This window comes from Amia ocellicauda, chromosome 11 (genome assembly GCF_036373705.1).
Source record: "Amia ocellicauda isolate fAmiCal2 chromosome 11, fAmiCal2.hap1, whole genome shotgun sequence".
Lineage (NCBI taxonomy): Eukaryota > Metazoa > Chordata > Actinopteri > Amiiformes > Amiidae > Amia > Amia ocellicauda.
This window is the reverse complement of record NC_089860.1, coordinates 6,677,384-6,699,133: the sequence shown is the minus strand read 5'-3', so window position 1 is coordinate 6,699,133 and position 21,750 is coordinate 6,677,384. Positions and strand designations below refer to the sequence as shown.

General features: G+C 39.6%; 1 long non-coding RNA gene across 1 annotated transcript; it reads left to right on the top strand.

Moving 5' to 3' along the window:
• Positions 1 to 16,707, top strand: LOC136762877 (uncharacterized). Its single transcript, XR_010820923.1, has 2 exons — positions 1 to 135; positions 16,328 to 16,707. It is a non-coding gene; the product is annotated as an uncharacterized LOC136762877 (long non-coding RNA).
• The last annotated feature ends 5,043 nt before the right edge of the window (positions 16,708 to 21,750 follow it).

The window sequence follows — 21,750 nt, the reverse complement described above, 5'->3', positions numbered from 1 at the left end:
TTTGTTCTGCGGAGACGGAGCCTCTTCCCGTCCGCGCCAGGTGGGGAGAACTTTCGCTCTGAGACTCAGTTGCTCGAACTGCGGGCACTTCCGCTAGGGGGAGCGAACCACTGCCTGCGCTGGGGGAGTTCAAGGGTAAGTGTGTGCCCTGTGGTGCCGCTCAATACTCCACTTTTCTGTTAAAAACACACTGGGTGACCTCAGTTAGGACGTAAATGCTCATACCGCACCACGGAAGCTTATGTTATTGTGATATCACCGATAGAGCCTCGATAAGAGTCGTAGCGCATTTCCACAGCAGCCCCCTTTAGAAAGTCAACTGAATGGAACTGTTCATCTTTGATAAAGTTACTCGCTCCTAGTCTACAGGTTAGGAGTGGATGACGGGGGAGGGAGAGAAGGTGCATCAGCTGTGATTTTAGCTCCCAGTTAAGCGTCATTGCAGAAGTATGCAAATATATATAATCATTACAGAGGTATGCTAAGCCCTAGATGGCTTGTGAGATATTTCAGGCGAGGTTATTCCAGTGATGCTTATTAATTCTGGGCAACAGTGACTTTAGCGAGTTCAACAAAAGTCGAACATAATACAGCAATACGGGTTATACGGTTATGCTATAACTGATTTGCTGTCGTCATCGTCATCATCATAATGTTAAAATTGCTATAGCCATATGAACCATATAATCTAGCTTTAGTCTAGAACCTGACAGACAGACACATCAGGACATTTTCTGTATTTGTTATATCAAAAGTTAATACTGTTCACTTCAATCAAGAACAAATAATCTGTGGGTCACACTGTCGTGTTAGGTAATGTGCTTATTTTCAGGGGGAAATATAATCTCTATGCATCATTCGTTCCAATTTTTTTTTCTTTCCCTGTATTCTGTTCTTGTAATATTCCAAATCGCCCAAATCTCTCTCGCAGTCCAATGGATGTCCACAAGGTGGCGCTTTATCAATGTATTGGGGAGCAAAACGTTAAACGCATGTTTTAAAACACATTTTGAAAAGGATTTCAATACATTATTTCACCATCTCCTAAACCTTTGGCGATTAAAGTGTGTACAAATAAATAATTAAATATACTTAAGTACAAGATAATCCAGTCGAATACAAGTAATCATTGTGTGTGTGTGTGTGTGTGAATCCTAAACCTCTCCCAATTAAGAATGATGTAACTAATTATGTATTCAGAATATGTTTTACAGTTACCAACGTAGGGATTGTTATGTAGCCTAGCCTATAGATATAAAAATAAATATGGAAAGGTAAAGGTCAGAAAAAGGTCATGTTTACCTCAATAATGTAATCAATTGTATAATTGGGAAATATGTTAAATGTGCAGGGGAAATTAATAGCTCCTGGTTTAGCAGCAGCAAAGATAACATAAAAACACTTAGGCACTCTTCAAGACTAGGCAAGCACCTGGTACATTAAATTGTAATGCTAATATATGCAAAGTAGCCTACAACATGCAAGTAGCAGGAATGTACATTATAAACAGTATAAAGATGTGTGGCAGTGAAACAGAGGAAGCAGCCTATGAAAAGAAGTTGGTGGTGTGTTAATCCTTCCTTGTCTTCACCTAGACAACAGGGTCCCGTTCCTTGTAGGTGGCAAACTGAGATAGTCAGATAGCTTTCAGTATAACTTGACAGAAGTCTGTCTTTTTCTGTTCCTCAATGCAAGATTAAAGCCCAGCTGAGTAAATTACCATAGGAGAGAGCCTGATTTAAATTATCGGATGAACTGAATCCAGCTGATTAGCCTGAATTAGTTAAACCAGGTACGAGGATTGGGGCCCTGGTGGAAGAGATAACAACAACAACAACAACAACAACAACAGCAACACAGTCTGAACTATATTGGATATACTGTGAACAATGGGGATTTTTCAATGAAGGGGAGTAATGTTCAAATTGTACATTGCACCAGTAGGAGCACATTTAGAAAACTGTATGCAGCTTCAGTCCAAAACGGACACTGCGCCCCAGTGAGAGTCCAGTGAAGAGCAATTACCATAATTCCTGATGTCATTGGGACTTCATCAGCAGGCACGTTGAAGAAGAGTGTATCTTTTTTCATCTGGAACAGAGGGGATTATGAGAGGATTTGATTCAGGAATCCCAAATCCTGAAGGGGATGGCCAAAGTCAACCCCTGCGGATTACTTCAGGGTCAATAATGAGCCAGGGACCAAGGATCACAAATGGAGGTTACAATTATTATTTTTATTATTATTATTTTAATTTCTTGGCAGACGCCCTTATCCAGGGCGACTTACAACATAAGTGCAAACAAAGTGCAAAAATACAGAGAAGTACAATGTGTAGGACTGAAATTAAGAGGTAATTCTTTAAAATTAAGAATAGTAAGGGTCTGGAACAAGCTACCAAGTCATATAGTCCTTGCTCTGGGTTCTTTCATAGTGAAAGCTCTCATACAGTCTGAGGATTTGACCTAATCACACATTTATATAACTTCCATTAAGAGCAACTGAAGTAGACTGTTTGAAGCTAAGTATCAACTTTGAAACTTGACAGGTTTGACTGCATTTCCAGCATTTTATTTCTCATTGTTTTGTATCCTGCTGCTGCTACCACAACAAAGAGAAGCATGTATCAGATAACGACTGTCCTTTTCAAAATATCTTGAGGCAAATTATATCTTAATGGTACCAAATTATTCTGGCATGCTTTGGCTTCTAGGTATTCACTATTAGCTTGGCTATGATACTGACTGAATGTATCGCATGCACTTCAGTTAATCTATCCATTTAAATCTCTTTGATTTAATGCGCTAAGCAATTCGAATATACCTTGTTCTGTAGGTTTGTCTTGATTGTATACATCATAAAAAGTGAAGAGCTACCTCTCAAAGCCCTTTTAATTTATTTTTGTACTTAAAAAAGTATTGAATGTGTGCTTTTTTGGAAATTCAGAAGTAAGCCATTGATTAGAAAAAGTTTCAACAGTTTTGAACAGTGAGGGCCAGGCCCAAAAATAGCTATTGTCCTGGAAGTGGCAGCAGTTGCCAACAGATCAATGGAAGGAAAATAACGAGAGTGACTTGTGTGTATCCTGTACTGTACTGTTCTAGGTGTGTTGTTTGTCACAAAAAAATGAACAGTGGCTATTTTGTTTCTGTGTAATGTTTGGCTTTGTTTCATCTTATTGATGTAGCATTTCATGATGTTACCAGCTCCCAGCTTGTTGCCACCTCTTGTCTGTGCGTTGATCACTAATTTTATTTCAGGAAGGCATTAACCTTTGCCACCTGATACAAATAACATGCAGCTGCAGGGACAGAGAGTGGGAAATGAAGATGTGGGCTTTGTGCAGGCACGTGAATGAAAATAATTTTTAAAAGCAAAGCATCCAATCCAACCACAAAGTAAACAATTAGGCTGACAAAAAGGACATCTGGTGTGCGATATGTCTTTTGTCACAATTATATTCCTCACGCAAACAGAGATGAAGTTGTTAGAATTCAGCACATTGTCATGTAAATCCAAATTATACCTTGCGGCATTAAAATTGTCATATCATGCAAATGCTCCTTGATTCCTCAGGACTTTCTCTACAGTTGGATATTTGGGATTTGATGTTCACAATGACAGAGATAAAGATGTCTGGACAAGTGTTTATTGTTGTATTACGTTTATTGCCAAGCATACTAAAATAATTGTTTTTGCAAGAGGTATGTAAACATGGTACGTTTTCAAACGGTAGATCAGCAGCTAATAAAAAACAATTACCTGTAAAGTTCAGGATGTCTTAAAAATGCATATAATGAATACAAACCTCCTCAGAACAAAGGACGTGCAGTAGGTCTTTGAACTGATATCGAGCACGTCCATGGACAAAGGTCTTGCAGCACATTGGCAAATCTGGCAATTCACATTTCTAATTACGTGTTGCATCACAAAACCATGATGACGATAATGTTGTCCTTCAGTCCTAGTCTCTAGAAAAAGGACACCCAAAATATGGCCTGCAGACACACTTTGTTTGGCCTGCAGAAGGATACTTTGGAATAAAACTAATTTCAAAAATTATTATATTAGAAATTATATTACAGAAATTATGTTTTGTAAACTTTGTTAAATAGGGTGAAAGCTTTTATTTAACTGAAGTTAAAGAAAGAGGCGTTTTCTATGATCAGACTCCCATCACTCTAATGTACAATGTCAGAAGGCATTCTAAACTAAACTAAACTAAACACTCCTCAACATACCCCAGATATACATGCCTCATTTGGTTATACAGTAGCATGTTATTTCAGTGAGCTGGAAATTATTTTAACCCTCCTGCTTGAGTCTAACCTGGTAATTGGCCCTCTGGGTATTCATGTTTGAGCATTCATGAGTTTGCATTAATATTCTCCAATGCGTTTGTTTCCTTTTTTAAGGTGTGCTCACAAGCTTTTATAAGACATATGGCCATAATTGCTTTGAATTAACATAAGGCTACTTAGACAGTGAATCACAGTAAAATGTTTGCCTTTCAGAAACCTGTATTGTGTGAAATGTACATTAGAGGCAATACAGTCTTTAAAGCACTTACAAACTGTTTTGCAGCATCTCTGGGAGTAGCAGCTGATTCCACAGGTGTGTCATGCCATGCTGATGATATGCTCTGATTGTGCTGGGTCTGCAGCAAGCTTGGCAAAGAAGCAAAAAAACACCTTTCTATCTGAGTCTTGAGAAGTCTGTAGCAGACAGAGACACTTAATTCAAAAACAATTCCTGTTCCTTGCCTTGACACTTTCAGGGGATGAGGTAAACATGTGAAAATAACAAACCCTGCTGTTGTTTCTAAGAGTTGTCACCAAGGTCACAGAAGTTGCGAGTTGCAATTTCTCCCAGTGGGACTGACAATGGGGTATCCATACTCATTATCTATATTGCTGTTCATTCAGTAACCAATCTAATCTGTTAGATTTGCATATTAATCTACATTTCATGTATATTAATGAATGATTCAACTTTTATCCCATATATGGATATTTTCTGTGTTCTGTCTTGAGGTCTCAACATATAAATGACCACATCTATATTTTTAAGGGCTCAAAACCTTTGTTGAGTCTGAGGATCCTCTGTATCTCTGTCCCCTGTTTCTCTAAATGATTTAATTACCAAATAAACATTTAATTGATTAATTGTCATCCTATGGATTCCTTACACTACAGAAATGTGTACAACTGGTTTCCAAACCTAAAAATAAATAATTTTTGAAAACACCTGTCAGATTGGAACTCTCCAACACTATGTTTGAAGACCTTTAGTTTGGGGTTTAGACTCAGTTTTGCTGTTAGTGATAGCTAAAATACTGTCACCTAGTATGAAGTAGATTGATGCACTGTCACCACACAGCTGTCCATTTTCTAAGATGCCACTCATACAGGATACAGGTCTGTGGAGACTAATCTTGCCCCCCGGTGTTAAATGAAAAAGTGTATGATTCCACCTGCAGGGAAGATCGATCCATCTGCATTTTTCAGGATACGATCATTATAGGCAACTTACGATTTTTGAAAGAATCCAAACATATTGAATCTAAATAAGATGTGAAATACTCCTGATTGTGAGCATTTGTAAAAGTTGTCTTCTGATGACATGCACACATTTTGTTGCATGCTCAATGGTGGGTACCAATAGTGTTGCCGAGCTGCAAAGCATTCTGAACTTGCATTATCTTCGAAACACCTTAATTGGTGGCACTCAACCGAAGTTTTGTAAACAATCAAAAGTCAAAGGGAACAATAATATTTTGGGTATTTTTTTTTTTTTTTGGTGGGGACAAAAGAATGAAAGCCTATGTGGAAAATAAGGTAGAAAATTACAAAGCAGATTAAATGCAGGCAGAGAGTGTGATCTGCCCAATGAAAAAAAAACTGGATTCAGAGAACTATGGGAGTAGCTGAACAGTGTACAGTGCTGTTCAGGGAGGTATTCCTAAGTTTATGATACAATAGTGATATGAGTCACAGATATACGAGGTGGGAATTTTCCACTGGAGCTTCAGCAGGCAACAGATGGAGTGAGGGATGAAAGGGAAGCAGCTCCTAACATAACCCACTCTAGGGATGAGTACAGTATGTTTTCACGGTGGTAGACCATGATCTGTAAACTAAGAAGATCAAAGTGGTTAATGGCTATTAGAACCTAAAGTGTGATTGGCTGATATTTATTTCTTTATTTTGGTCTCTCCAAGACCAAGTTATTTTTCTTTAATTTATTTATTTTACACCACAGGAAAGATGTTCAAAGTGCATTTAGACTGCAAATTTAGAAGTGTGAGAATATGAGTTATTTCCCCTATCCAGAGTCCATCGCCAGGGTATTCAGTCAGAACTCATTTGTCATAAGTGTAAATTGCTTAGCGGCTGGGGATATAGCCCTCTATTACACAGGGCTTTGCACGCAGAAACAGTTTAGAGCTGTTATACCAGATGCCTGTAACTCTGGTGGATACAATCCCCTACCTGTAATGCTGACTTTAAACAGAAGATTTGTATCTGAGAACATTTCGCTGGCACTGCTTCTTATTAAAAATATGCAGCAAAGGATCTATACCGACACAAGAACATCATAATAATCACATCTAAAAAATGAAAATAGATCAAATAAAACAAATGAGCAATTCAGTAGTCAATATCCTGCTATGTACTATACAAGTGATCGAGCATTTCTGTTATTGTATGGAATCGTGTTTTTAAACAAAATGCAAAACGCAAAACACAGAACACAGATTACAGAGCAAGGAATATAAAACTAAAAACACTTAATGAATAAGCAACAAAATTAACTCCTAAAGATGCGCTCGTCTATACACGCAATCTTACCGAATCATCGCTCGAGTTATGTTTTAAGAGACCAATTTTGATCTCCAACCAGTGACGTTCATGAGCATACACAGTGATTAGGAACTGGAATCGTGTTTTGTTTTAGTTTTTTCCCTGGCACAGCACCAGTACTTTTTCAATTGAATGGATACACATTCTAATTTGTACTCCTGGGAAAAAAACAAAAAACAAAAACAAAAACAAAAAAACACTGCACTTCCAGTGTATACTATCACCAGGAGTAATGGTTCTTGGGAAGAATGAGTCAATCAGATATTAATGGTGGCTTAGTGGTTTGGGTGCACAGTTTGCAATGCTTTGATGTGCTGTAAATTACCTTCATCCCGGTGTCTCATTTTGAAGGCTTTATAAAGCACTTGTGATACTGAGGGGATGAAAGTTGCTATATAAATGTAAATCCCCCTATATTCACTGGTTCATTAATTCATCCATAATGCATGAAATAATGTGTCTGATGGATCAAAATTGTGCTGTGGTGCGTCGCTTAGGTATGCAGGTGACAGTCTGCGAAAGAAATCTACAGCAGATTAAAAAAGGAAAGAAGGAGAACACTGGTACAAAATAGATTTGCTGTTTGGTGGAGAAGCTATTCAATTGAACAAAATGACCAGTGACACAGTACTTTAACCAAAGCTGACATAGTGCAATTATTAACCACAGGTCAGCCTATCTAATCCATATGGAAAAGGGGCATTTTTACCCACAGAAGCCTTCTGTCCCAATTTGTTATAGGCTGCCTCACATCCAGGCACTCGTAACATACACACGCATCTCTTTCCCTGGGATATCAATCTTGAAAGGCTAGACATACTAGTGCCTTCCAACGCATCAGGTGGAGCGGAGAAAAACAAACTCCCATTGAAAAGAGAAGATTGTTGTGCATATTGTGCTGATGTGCTTTACACTCCACAAGGCTGTGTATATAAGTTTATTCTGAATAAAGTTTTAGTATCCCAATTAATAGTGTCCGCTGATACCCAAGAGTCTGCATATCATAAAACCTCCAACTGGTGTGGCCTTGTTTGATTCCTGTTGCTGATGAGGTTGAGCTTTCTGTGAAAATTCAATAAATCTGCAGGGAAATCCTGTTGCCTAACAGATATTGCTACTTGACACAGCGGTATTAGAGACCCAGATTAAAAAGGGGCAACATCTGGCCCATCAGCACGGCATCATATCCCTGTAGACGGAAATAAATATGTAAGCACACTATACTGGAGGAGAAAGCACCTATTCAATTTGATTGCTTCTACAGCAAACTAGGAGCCGACCAAATCAGTATGAAATCGAAATGGCACAGACTTTGGTATCAACCACGAAGAGGACACTCCTTATTTAATGTCATGCAATCCATCTGCAAAACCTCCTCAGAGTCAGCTGGCAGGGATAGTGTCCTAAAGCAAACTGGTGGAACCTAGCACAGAGTAACGGATACATTCTCTATCGCTTGGGTATTTGGGTTTTATTCCAGGAAATTCCAGGAGGCCCAAATAAGCAGCGGATGACAGACATTAACTTATATATTATATAATTACATTTCTGATTGCTGATTAATCTAAAGTCCATCTGTCTGTCTGTTTATCTATGGTCTACATATGGCAACCAGAAAGACTGATTCCTGCCCTGAAAGGAATGTAAAACTCAGACTATATTAAACTAACTGGTTTTATATGGTTTGTGTGCTACCTAGGCTTTGTAGAAGTGTTTACCACTATCCAGGTGTTATTTTATCCTCAAATCAAAGAATTTAAGGTCAGATGGGAGAAATTAATCAATCATTTCAAGTTGTTAATTTGTATTTCAAACCAAGCCAAGATACTGCTCGGCTTCATTAAGTATGTGCAAAACCTGAAACACTGTTAATTAGCCTCTGACATCCTGACTACTTGTGCACATTACTTAATTTATGCCCCGATGATGTCAGTCCTTCTCCAGCACTAACAAGCGGAACACTGGTTTGGGTCAATAACCTATTTCACAGCTATTAATGCCTGAAGCAGTGTAATAAAAGGCAGAGATGGTTGAGAAGCAGGCTTTGTAGATGATGTTTGTAGATGAAAGTATTCACACCCTTCATTTGAAACCATCTTAATTAATTTAGTTTAATGGACAGTGTTCATTAAACTATACTTATGTATCAATAATATATTTCCAGCGTTTGCAGAAGACTGTCGGATTCAGACTACCATTCCATTGATTTATAACCCTAGCTGTCTGAATTCACTTCAGTCAACAGTAATCTGTACAGTTTTTTTCTGGGTTTAACTGGTCTCCAGCAAAACTCTGAAAGGATATTATTGATTTAAGACATACCTATGCAGATCTTTATCATCCTGGGAAAGGTGTTTATTCACAATGCTTCTGTTTCTTTTTGAAGTTTTTCGCTGTTCCATATGGTCTCTGCAAAAGAAGATTGCTGTGCAGGGATTAATCACAAATGATTGTTTAGTCATGATTTATTGTAATGGGTATTATTTCCCCACCTATTAACTGTGAACAACCTGATAGCAAATTTGGTAATGGCAATATGTATACGTAACAGATATGTATTATTTTGTACAAGCTGTATTTGTGAAATCCACCTAACATCACATGGTAATACAAGTGTTAACTCTATTAATAGACCATTAATCCACATCCCATCAATTGTTTAATATCTGTTAATACTGTTAAGGTAGAAACCTGACATGTATGAAAAACATCTGAGTTGCTCACTATCTGACTAGAAGCAATTTACCAAAAGAAAAAGCTCCTTCGATGAGTTGGCTTGTGCATTCTTCAGAGAGCATTTCTGTACTTCATGCAAATGAAAACACAAGGAATGATAGATCTGACCTGCACACGCAAAGAAAGCAGATGATCTAATGGGTGATATATTTAAATAGACATAAAACCCCGTCTTAGGGGTACAGATTGATACTCTGTAGCAACAGAGAGCAGCACCCTTCTGACAACCTCCTTCAAAATTGAGTCTGATGACACATCAGTGCAAAAACAAGCAACCTGCCACAGCTGGAAAAACGGGACAGGAAAGCAAGCCAGCAAGTAAGTCCTCTGATTTGTCAGGCCATACAAAACCAACCCCAGCTATCATGCACAGAAGAATGAATGTTGTCTGATGCAGCTCATACTAAAATAGTGGTAGTTTGGGTTCATAATTGATATCGCTTTGATGGCCAGCTGAAAAGCAAATTTTATGTACATTGTCAAAGAGATGAGAGATCTGTTGGACCTCTTTTGTTTGAGTTTGAGTTCAATAGTATCAAACTTTGGAAAGTCTCCAGTAATTGTTTTATTTTAAACCCTCCCAATTAACAATTTACAAATCATGCCCAACGTACACTCTGATTAGAGACCTTTACCTATCAAGACTCTCTGGACCCCTGTATCGTATTCTAAAAATGTAATTTCTAGAACAGCTATGTCATGTTATGCAGAACCCAAAAGCAGTGCGGGGAACTGGTGACAGAAATAAAAAAGTGAAAAACTGTGGGGAGAAAAAAGTAAACTGCAGTACAAGGGAGAGTTCATTTCACACACACCTTGTCTAAGAGCCCAGTGGGATGATTCAGGTTTCGTTCTTAACATCTGCAGGCATAAGTCAATTTTGCTCTGCCAGGAACTGCGGTGAAAGGAAACAAACACATTAGTCAGGAGAGCTAGCAGATGCGTTCAAGGCACTGTCTTTTCAGTGCAACAACAAAACAATCATGTTCAGGCACAGTGCATCTGAATACTCTTCCCAGGAGGACCAGCAATAAAGAACGACAACAGTGGGGTCGTGCTGGTCACAAATGAAGAATGGGTTTGTTTCATTCGTTTTGTATTCTCTTCCTGGCTTTTTATTTGTTTTGCTTTCTATTTCTTATTATTCTATTCATATTTTCCCATCACAAATCATCATTCAATTGCCTTTGCATAGTATTATGAAAAAGGAAATTTTCATTCAGGTCACACACCAGAATTATTGTCCCGAATCCCACCTCTGACATGTACCACCAACTATAATGCTGACTTCCTCTCCTGCATTGTGAACCCATAATGTTCACAGCCTGGTTTAAATAGCTTGGTTGCATGCAGATGGATCCGCTAACTATCTGAACCTGCCGATGGCCGAGAAACCACAGTGAGTCACTGGTGTGTGGAGAACCGAGGATCACCCATCTGACTTCTACCTATCCTGCTCCCATGATGCTTTGCTCTACTACACTGCCAGAGATGGCATAAGCATATCATATGATTGGAGTCCAGCTGGATTCAGGCTATAGAAATGGAGCATTCTACACTCAAATTATACAAGTTTAACAACAAATAAAAATAAAAGAATGTGTGATGAGACATCAGCTTGTTATTTATAGTTTAGCAGATAAAGGGAATCCCATTATATTGAATGAATGGCACTGTTACAAAAGTAATAATAAGAGATTGTTTTTGTTATTAAAATTCCTTTAAAAGTAAATCCATTGTAACTGAATTTGGTGGCTTCTGCCTTGACAATAATAGGAGCACTGTGAAATCTCATTTATTGTCACCAAAATATTCCTTTTCATTTTCTGCTGGTGAATTTATCACAACTTAAGTCCAAGTTCATTCCAGTGTTTCTCCTGCAAGCGCTTAGCAAAGTGACAGGTTGCCGTGCACACAATTGGAGTGCTGAAAAAAAAAAAAGTTAATTCAGTCAAAAATATATTTGCCTATGATAACTACATAACTTATTATTATTGTTATTATTTTTTTTAATGTCACTGTGTCCTGAGCAGAGAAGAACAAATTATAGATTTTTTTTTCCTGCTGACACCTAGGCTGAAAAATAAAAATAAAATAAAAACAAAAACAAATTGCGATTGATATTGAAGCAACAATTGCTCTCTCAGAATAATTTCAGTTTTTTTTTGGGCCTCTGATTTCTGTGCAATTTCGTTATACTTTATCTGTTGTGAAATGTGAGGTTCCAAGCTGGGAAAATAACCAATCCATCTCTGTGTCTTGTGATACACCTTACACTGACAGGGACAGGTCCCCCGGGAGGAGTGCAAACAATGTGCCACTGCTGGGCACAAAATATAATTCACTGCATACAAATTTAAAGTAAGTGTTCTACTTATTGGAAATGCTCCCAGTGGAGGGGAGGCAGCAATTTAGGAGGGTTGTCAGAGAGGTCTATAGAGCATCCCTAACCTATTGTCTCTTGTGGGCTTAATGGGGTGAATTACACAGAAATTGATAATTAAGGAGCTATTATCAAACAGCAGGAACAACCACAATCAGTATCAGTATATTTTAACCTTTTGTTTTGAATGTAAAATAATATAGTGATTTCTTCCCTTTAGCAGAGAATTAAAAAAAAATCACCACCTATAAAAATACAGTGAGGGAAAAAAGCATTTGATCCCCTGCTGATTTTGTACATTTGCCCACTGACAAATAAATGATCAGTCTATAATTTTAATGGTAGGTGTATTTTAACAGTGAGAGACAGAATAACAACAAAAAAATCCAGAAAAACGCATTTCAAAAAAGTTATACATTGATTTGCATGTTAATGAGGGAAATAAGTATTTGACCCCTTCGACTTAGTACTTGTTGGCAAAACCCTTGTTGGCAATCACAGAGGTCAGACGTTTCTCGTAGTTGGCCACCAGGTTTGCACACATCTCAGGAGGGATTTTGTCCCACTCCTCTTTGCAGATCCTCTCCAAGTCATTAAGGTTTCGAGGCTGACGTTCGGCAACTCGAACCTTCAGCTCCCTCCACAGATTTTCTATGGGATTAAGGTCTGGAGACTGGCTAGGCCACTCCAGGACCTTAATGTGCTTCTTCTTGAGCCACTCCTTTGTTGCCTTGGCTGTGTGTTTTGGGTCATTGTCATGCTGGAATACCCATCCACGACCCATTTTCAATGCCCTGGCTGAGGGAAGGAGGTTCTCACCCAGGATTTGACGGTACATGGCCCCGTCCATCGTCCCTTTGATGCGGTGCAGTTGTCCTGTCCCCTTAGCAGAAAAACACCCCCAAAGCATAATGTTTCCACCTCCATGTTTGATGGTGGGGATGGTGTTCTTGGGGTCATAGGCAGCATTCTTCCTCCTCCAAACACGGCGAGTTGAGTTGATGCCAAAGAGCTCGATTTTGGTCTCATCTGACCACAACACTTTCACCCAGTTTTCCTCTGAATCATTCAGATGTTCATTGGCAAACTTCAGACGGGCCTGTACATGTGCTTTCTTGAGCAGGGGGACCTTGCGGGCGCTGCAGGATTTCAGTCCTTCATGGCGTAGTGTGTTACCAATTGTTTTCTTGGTGACTATGGTCCCAGCTGCCTTGAGATCATTAACAAGATCCTCCCTTGTAGTTCTGGGCTGATTCCTCACCATTCTCATGATCATTGAAACTCCACGAGGTGAGATCTTGCATGGAGCCCCAGACCAAGGGAGACTGACTGTTATTTTGTGTTTCTTCCATTTGCGAATAATCGCACCAACTGTTGTCACCTTCTCACCAAGCTGCTTGGCGATGGTCTTGTAGCCCATTCCAGCCTTGTGTAGATCTACAATCTTGTCCCTGACATCCTTGGACAACTCTTTGGTCTTGGCCATGGTGGAGAGTTTGGAATCTGATTGATTGATTGCTTCTGTGGACAGGTGTCTTTTATACAGGTAACGACCTGAGATTAGGAGCACTCCCTTTAAGAGAGTGCCCCTAATCTCAGCTCGTTACCTGTATAAAAGACACCTGGGAGCCAGAAATCTTGCTGATTGATAGGGGATCAAATACTTATTTCCCTCATTAACATGCAAATACATTTATAACTTTTTTGAAATGCATTTTTCTTGATTTTTTTGTTGTTATTCTGTCTCTCACTGTTAAAATACACCTACCATTAAAATTATAGACTGATCATTTCTTTGTCAGTGGGCAAACGTACAAAATCAGCAGGGATCAAATACTTTTTCCCTCACTGTATACACTCACCTAAAGGATTATTAGGAACACCTGTTCAATTTCTCATTAATGCAATTATCTAACCAACCAATCACATGGCAGTTGCTTCAATGCATTTAGGGGTGTCGTCCTGGTCAAGACAATCTCCTGAACTCTAAACTGAATGTCTGAATGGGAAAGAAAGGTGATTTAAGCAATTTTGAGCGTGGCATGGTTGTTGGTGCCAGACGTATTTCACAATCTGCTTAGTTACTGGGATTTTCACGCACAACCATTTCTAGGGTTTACAAAGAATGGTGTGAAAAGGGAAAAACATCCAGTATGCGGCAGTCCTGTGGGCGAAAATGCCTTCTTGATGCTAGAGGTCAGAGGAGAATGGGCCGACTGATTCAAGCTGATAGAAGAGCAACTTTGACTGAAATAACCACTCGTTACAACCGAGGTATGCAGCAAAGCATTTGTGAAGCCACAACACGTACAACCTTGAGGCGGATGGGCTACAACAGCAGAAGACCCCACCGGGTACCACTCATCTCCACTACAAATAGGAAAAAGAGGCTACAATTTGCACAAGCTCACCAAAATTGGACAGTTGAAGACTGGAAAAATGTTGCCTGGTCTGATGAGTCTCGATTTCTGTTGAGACATTCAGATGGTAGAGTCAGAATTTGGTGTAAACAGAATGAGAACATGGATCCATCATGCCTTGTTACCACTGTGCAGGCTGGTGGTGGTGGTGTAATGGTGTGGGGGATGTTTTCATGGCACACTTTAGGCCCCTTAGTGCCAATTGGGCATCGTTTAAATGCCACGGCCTACCTGAGCATTGTTTCTGACCATGTCCATCCCTTTATGACCACCATGTACCCATCCTCTGATGGCTACTTCCAGCAGGATAATGCACCATGTCGCAAAGGTCGAATCATTTCAAATTGGTTTCTTGAACATGACAATGAGTTCACTGTACTAAAATGGCCCCCACAGTCACCAGATCTCAACCCAATAGAGCATCTTTGGGATGTGGTGGAACGGGAGCTTCGTGCCCTGGATGTGCATCCCACAAATCTCCATCAACTGCAAGATGCTGTCCTATCAATATGGGCCAACATTTCTAAAGAATGCTTTCAGCACCTTGTTGAATCAATGCCACGTAGAATTAAGGCAGTTCTGAAGGCGAAAGGGGGTCAAACACAGTATTAGTATGGTGTTCCTAATAATCCTTTAGGTGAGTGTATATCATCTCATTTTAAATGAGAACTATTGGTACCTCTGATTGAAAAGCTCAAGTGTTTATGCAATTTAAGCAATCTTTAATCTTTAGCTTGTGTAAAGTATAAGTTGCCCTGGATAAGGGTGTCTGCTAATAAATAAATAATACTTAATTCATCATATTTACCATAATTAATCAACAATATAACAATATGAGTGCTATTGGGATCCAATAGCAGATTAATAAACAGTGTTCTTGTAGAGTTAGTTAGTAGTATTAAACAACTGTATTGTAAAATTCTATGATATTTGGAATACACAGAAATGCATACTTCTTTTTGAACACCAAAAAGCTTAATGCAGCTGTGAACCATGCCCTTCCTTACATGCAAGCCATCATGAACACAAGCAGTGGTCACACAAAGGAATTAACCTGCACAGCACAAGCATCTGAGACCAAAACAAATGAATAGTCAAAAATGTCATTGACAGTATATGATTAAAAACATATATATCAAATAAAAAGTAAAATCTTCAGTTGAAAATCAGCTAAACCCTTCATACAGGACTCTCACATTACAGAGGAAAACATCTATGTGTTTTCACAGTGCGAGTCCCCAGCCCAAACTGCAGAGCTGTAGCAAGTACAGAACTAATACACCTCTCAGTGACATCAGTGCAAAGCTCACAGGCTCTCAATAAGCCACAGGAGCTGCAGTTGTGCAACAGGCTAAGAAAGTACAAGCTGGCTCCAGCCCACCAATCCCTCAGAGTACTCTATCGGCTGTGCAGCAGTCTACGGAGAATCCAAGTCACAGCTAGTCATGACATGATCGAGATCTGAACTAGCACTGTATGGATTATAGGAACTCAATGTGTGATTGAGTCCATGTGGTACATTTAATTTAACAGCAGTTTTTAATGTATATGGCATTTGCATGTAAGATTTGGTCAACATAAAAGTTGGATTAATTAAAAATGCAGGACTCGTGAAATTTCAGAATGCCTTCAACAGAATGATCATATATCTGTGTTAAGCCTCTGGACTGACTTTTATAAAAGAGTACATTTTCAAATTGCATGTCTATTTATTTATCTATGATTTATTCATTCATCCATTTATTCATTTATTTATGTTGGAAGGCCAGTTTCATCCAGTGGTGTTTCACTTATTTATCCATATATTTAGTTACTTTATTTAGATTTTCATATATTAAATATTTCATTATGAATTAGTTGGATTATACGATTGTTTTATTTTCTGCAGTTAATTGCATAATTATTCTGGTTTGCTCTCATCACAGATGCGATACACCTGCTCTGATCTGGCTCACCCCCCCCACCCCCTGTTAGAGAAGACCTTTGTGGAGAAAAGCAGGGGGAGGAAACAGAGACGGACACAGGAGAGAGAGCGAGACAAAGTGAGACAGGAGGATGGAGGGAGTGTGTTAGGTGGCCCGCTTGGGTCAAAGCCCGGTGGGTGGAAGATGGGGGCTGAAGGATACAGTGCCCCTGACCACCCACAGGAGGGCCTTGGGAAACGGGTGGGGTAGAGTCAGGCTCCCCATACCACCCCAGGATCCCCCACCCATGTAATGCAGACGACCTGTTGTCTTGAAGGACTTGTGGGCTGTGAACGATGTGATTGTCCTGTGGTAAGAGAATAAAGGAAGGACATATTTAACATGATTTGTCTGTGATACTCTTTAATAATAACGTGGGGTGGCGTAGTCAGTGTGTGTTTACTGAGTGTTTGGGGATTCCGGTATCACCAGAGCCCCCCCGTCATTTATAATTTCACAAGACTGGAAAGTTCAGTTCATATCTACTTAGATAGCGAACACATTTGTGATAATTATTTTTACGCTTCAGGACATTACCTGTCTTTGTATTAGTACTTTACTTCACTTAAAGCTCACCTTTGCCATCCATGCACTGAATCACTGTGTGTGTCTCTCTTATATACACCTCGCTGATGAGGGCCAAGTGTGTCCACCTGTCTGAACTTGGGTTTGGTGAGAGAGTACTTTTCCATATTCATATAAGGGGGGAATGGGAGAAGGGAGAGGCGCTTCTCCCATATATACCTGCGGTCCTGGAACACTCCCTGTGGGGTGTGACTATATATATATAGTAACACCATGGGGGATTTCAACGGTATTGGGCTCTAGCAATAGATGGGGGGGTATGGTGCAAAAGTGAAGATTTATTTATACTACTGGAGGGAAAACAAAAGGAAACTGAAAATAAAACCCTAGCCATCATCTGATGTCCATGGGAGTGTTTCCTATTGTTCCATTTGTATTTGCACCAAATAGCATAGGTCCACAGTGTACACCTGCCGTGGCATTCGGTAGTTTACAACACTGATTGCGATAGGGTGAGGTTTAAATGTAAAGGTTTGGCTGAACACACTCGGCTGAGGGAATGGCGGTCTGGTGCCGGATGCAGACTGTCAACTCCCCCCACCCTCTGTTTATGTGGAATGAGCCAACGAGCTGTTGCAGAGGCGTTGACAGGGGCAGTGGTGGGATGTGAATTGATGAACGCTGGGGGCGTGTGATAAGGACGGAGTATTTATACCTTATGGGTGGATGCAAGAGCTGAATCGGAGTTGTCTACTCCCAAAATTCAATTATAATTTCCAATTATAAGCATCCTGTATTTTTACGAAGAAAATCTCATCCCTTTTGATGTAAGAATAAGGCGAAAGAGACCTGGTGCTTATAATTTGAAAATGCATGCAGAAAGTAGATGATCCAGAGTGTAAGGTTCTTACCTTGTAACCTGAAGGTTTCCAGGTGAAGATCTGGACTTTGCTACATACTGAAACTTGCAGAATTGTTTTGTGCCTGTCCTTTGAATGAGACTGAAAACTGAAGTTCAGTTTTAAAAGAGTATGACTGCCCTTGCTGATGCATTTTTAATTCCCCTAGTCTCTGCAAGTTTGTTGTGGTGTCTGGTAAATGAGGGATTATTATTTGGCTCATTTATCTGAGCAGCAACTCAAAACATCTTTGAATTCATCTTTTTTTGATGGCAGAAGACTTCTACCCTGGTGCTTGAAGAACCAAAAGGTCTTTCTTGACATTTCAGCTGACATTTGTTTGGACCAATCATTTATTTGATTGAAGACAGCTTTACAGATAGCATTTTAAAATCTTTATTATTCATTATTCAAAGCCAATTCTAATACCTGTATGATTGTGCCTCTACAGGATCAAAACCATCAACTCCTCCTTTGTGGCATACAATAGTGGTTATATAGTTAGCAAATCACACATTTATTTTATATTTGAATCATGTATCATGTAAATCTTAACTTTCTTATATAGAACTATAGTTGCTACTGTGCATTAACTTGTGATTTAATCCCTCCTGAGTATCAAACTGAAACTGGCACAGTACAGCACAGGCAATGGAATAAAATCCCCAAGCTTTTGGTGAGCAGTCTTGAAAACGCTACCATTAAAGACAATCCAAGTCCCTCTGCACTCCTGTTGCACGAGGACAGCAGGAGAGTCTGCGTTTTCATGGACAGAAAATAATAATAAAAACAAAAGGCTCTTTTTTAGCCAGGTTGTGCAGAATAAAACTCAAAATTGAATCAAGTAGAATGGGAAATGTGACGTGTCTGCAGAACGAGCCCCTCTGCCTATATGAAAGGCATCGATTCTGGAAGCTCTTTTGACCATCTCCTATAATAACTGCGTTTAAATTGGAACGGACAGGCGATGTAACTATACTTCCCTAGGCATAAAGGTTGTGTGTTTTTATCAATATAAATTCAAAATCAATACAAGTGTCTTGTTTCCTGAGTTATTGACTGCCGTAGAAGAACAATTGAATCTACTGGCTGTTGCCTCTTCATACAACAAAGGGGTGGATGCACTGAAGAGCCACTGGATCAATGTAATTTTCTACCCTCTGCCTGAATAGCACTGAGGCCTCAGGCTCTTTCTTCGGGATGCTTGTTAAATCTGCTGTTATGAACTGCTTGTGCTTGTCTGCAGTAAATTTTAATAAGTTATACACTGGTAAATATCTTTGATGAGCTCCCGTGGCTAAGGGTAAGGACCCAGCTGCAGAGGTATTGAAAATATTAAGTATTAAACTATATACTCTTCCCTACCCAGTACCCAGGTGCATTAACTTCAATGTGTTGAGGTCCTTTGGGCAACAACCTTAAAATGAAGGCGCACTCAAGGGAAATGCTCACAACTGGCCACAGGACTTATTCTGATTCGGAAAGCATCATAGTTATGCTGGTGCTTGTGTGTGTGTAGCTTGGTACCTTACTCAAGGATTCAACTGTAGTATCTACACTGGGGACTGTAGCTTACCATTTTCTCATATCAGATCATGCACACACACAGTTCTATTATGTATTTATTTATCAGCAGATGCCCTTACTCAAGGTGAGTTACAGTTGTAACAGGTTGCACCTTTCAAAATTCCTAGTAGATATGAACTAAAACAAATACAAATACACAGTTTCATTGCTGCTGTGTGCAGAGGGGTAGGGCATAAGTTTAAATATTACAGAAGCAGATGATGAAAAGTGCTAGAAATCCAGAAGTACTCAGAAGCAGAAGGGTAGGAGTTCTGTAAGAAAGTGCATAGTGGTAAGAGTGTTGCAATGTCCAAGAGGTCTATGGTCTAGACAGTGTGAATATATACAGGCATATGAGCATGACTGCAACCTCAAAAAGAAAGGGAATATGCTCTCTTCTGCTTCTTTCTCTCTCCCCTTTGTATGTAGTTCAAGTCTTTTGTTCTCCTGTTAGCTTTATGGCATGAAAACTTGCCTTGCCCCTTTGATGTGGGGAATTCAAAGCCAGCCTCCGGGTTTTCGCTCCCTCAGAGTTAAAGATTCAGCGGAATTCTGTAGCCAGTCGTCACACCATCTCCCCTGCCATTGACGCACTGATATGCAGCATGCGGTTACATATGAGTTATCGTAGGGGAACTTAAAGGTATGCTTGGCCTTAGAGTTGACAAAGATCAGGTATATAAGATAAGAGCCAGAGTGACACATTCTTATCTTTTTATTGAACTCCATCTTATTGAAGTCATCACATTGGGTTGATTGATTGTAGCTGTCATCCCTCAGTAAACCATGGTGTGTTCCACTTCTGTTAACTTTACCCAGATATTTATAACTCTTTGAAATTTCAACCTTTTTTCTGAGTGACAAAGCTCTATCCATACTCCAGGTCAGAGGTGGCCAACCCTGTTCTTGGAAAGCCATAGTCCTGCCAGGATTTTCTAGGGCTCTGTAAACCATCAGACACCGAATACTTTGAACTCATGGTAATTCCATCTAATTTGACCCCAAACATTTTATAGATAATGTTTTAGAGAAAACAAAATCCAGAAGACAATAAATTGGAGACATATGTTCGTAAATATGAATTAAAGACGTTTCTGATCTTCATGCTGCCTGTTTATGATACATTGCCTGAAGGGGATGCAACCATTAGGCCTAGGCCTTAAGTCATAGCCCCCCAGAGATATATTTTCTTCTATAACAGCCTGTCATGCTACAGGAGTTTCTGTTTTTCTCTCATCCATGCCCAATGGTTTCCTTTTAAATTTGGTCTTAATCACAGTCTAATATTGTTGTTCTAATCTGTGAAGTGCTCTGTGACAACTTTATGAAGGGTGCAATACCAATTACAAATTGATTGATTGATTTATTGAGTTGTGAGCTGGAAAAATAAAATCAAAGGCTTTGTGGAGCCCACTTTAGTTGGTTCTAATTGCTCCATTGATACAAGACAGCAGTAACAGAGGATGCTACACATTTTGCCTACCAATTGTGCTGTTAAAAGTTTATATTTAAATGAAGCAAATGCCTGTAAAATACAAAACCTTCACAATTGAGCTCTGTGACTGCGCGTTCTACATTCACATGCCTTTTTTGAATGAGCCCTACTTATTGAGCCTTCATGATTTATTTTACTGAAGGCATTGCACCCTCATTCTGACAATGTCTTTCCTGTTTCCTGTCAACATTGTTTCCCCTCTCCTTAACACCCTTCTCCTGTCATCGTCCCCATGAAAACAATGGACGTAACTAATTGGCAGTGTTACTGTACAGCAGTGCAAACAAAAGCAATTATATGGGCAATTAATAGGATCAAAGGGTAAGGGTAGAAGGGGAAAATAAGGAGAAAAAAGCATTTTCCAGACATATACTGACAATACACAGTCAACAGAAATCACTCACAGAGACAGACAGACACCATTTTTCTATTCTACCTGGAAATGTCTCCATACCGGAGTTCCATAGAGATTTTTCCTTTCCAGATAATTCTTAATATCTACCAGTACTGAGGGAATATGTGTAACCACCCCCCCATATGAAATAACGTATTTGCTCAGCATCTCATGTTTTACCTCTATGCTATCAGTTCTGATGCCTCTTCCTATGTCTCTCTCACTCCTGGTCTGCAATTACTTACTCCCAGGCGGCTCAAACTGCGAAAGCCTCTGCTCGAAGTGCAGGTTAGGCCCTGAAGTCTGAGCAGCGCTGTTTTTAATCTGGGTTCTGTCATAACTGATTGTGACTGTGATTCCCCACAGTGTCCAATTTGCCTGAGTCCTGCCAGGGTTGAGTGGGCTCGAGTCAGCCAGGAATTCCTCGTCCTGTCACAACTCCTGTAGTGTACTGGACGCCTGTGAGCTGTGCGGTGTCATCAGTGAGAGCTGCAGCAGAGCTACC